The following is a 522-nucleotide window of genomic DNA, read 5'->3' as shown; positions in this document are numbered from 1 at the left end:
AGCAAATGTACATGCAATAGACTTTAAATGCAAATAAATGTAAGGTTAATGCATGAATATATATGAAATAACAAAGCTAAAACTATGCAAAATCACAACACATCAGCTATACAAAATCTGTTGTGACTCTAAAACTTTTACCTCATTTAACATTGATTCTGGTTCTTGGGAGAATTGCAGATTGTGAATGAAAGGCACAAGCAGGAAACATATGTGTAGCTGCGTTCGACTCGACATGTAGCGGTATCTGCAGATCCGATGATCCCATTGTGGAGGTTAACATGAACCTGGAAATCATTATTTGGAAGCTACATTTCGAGGCATTTCCTCAACATATAAATAGACCATATACAGAGTTTGATATTTATAATACTCAGTGATCATGGAGTCTGCAGAAAACAGTCTTATTGCATATTCTATATGGAACCAAGAGATATGTCCTTTGTTTAATGATTGTATTATGATAGCTACTAACATAGGAGATGACTAGAGAAAGAGAAATGAGTATGAAACTCTTATATG

The sequence above is a fragment of the Brassica oleracea genome, chromosome C5 (assembly GCF_000695525.1).
Source record: "Brassica oleracea var. oleracea cultivar TO1000 chromosome C5, BOL, whole genome shotgun sequence".
NCBI lineage: Eukaryota > Viridiplantae > Streptophyta > Magnoliopsida > Brassicales > Brassicaceae > Brassica > Brassica oleracea.
The sequence above is the reverse complement of the archived record's forward strand: the minus strand, read 5'-3'. Positions refer to the sequence as shown.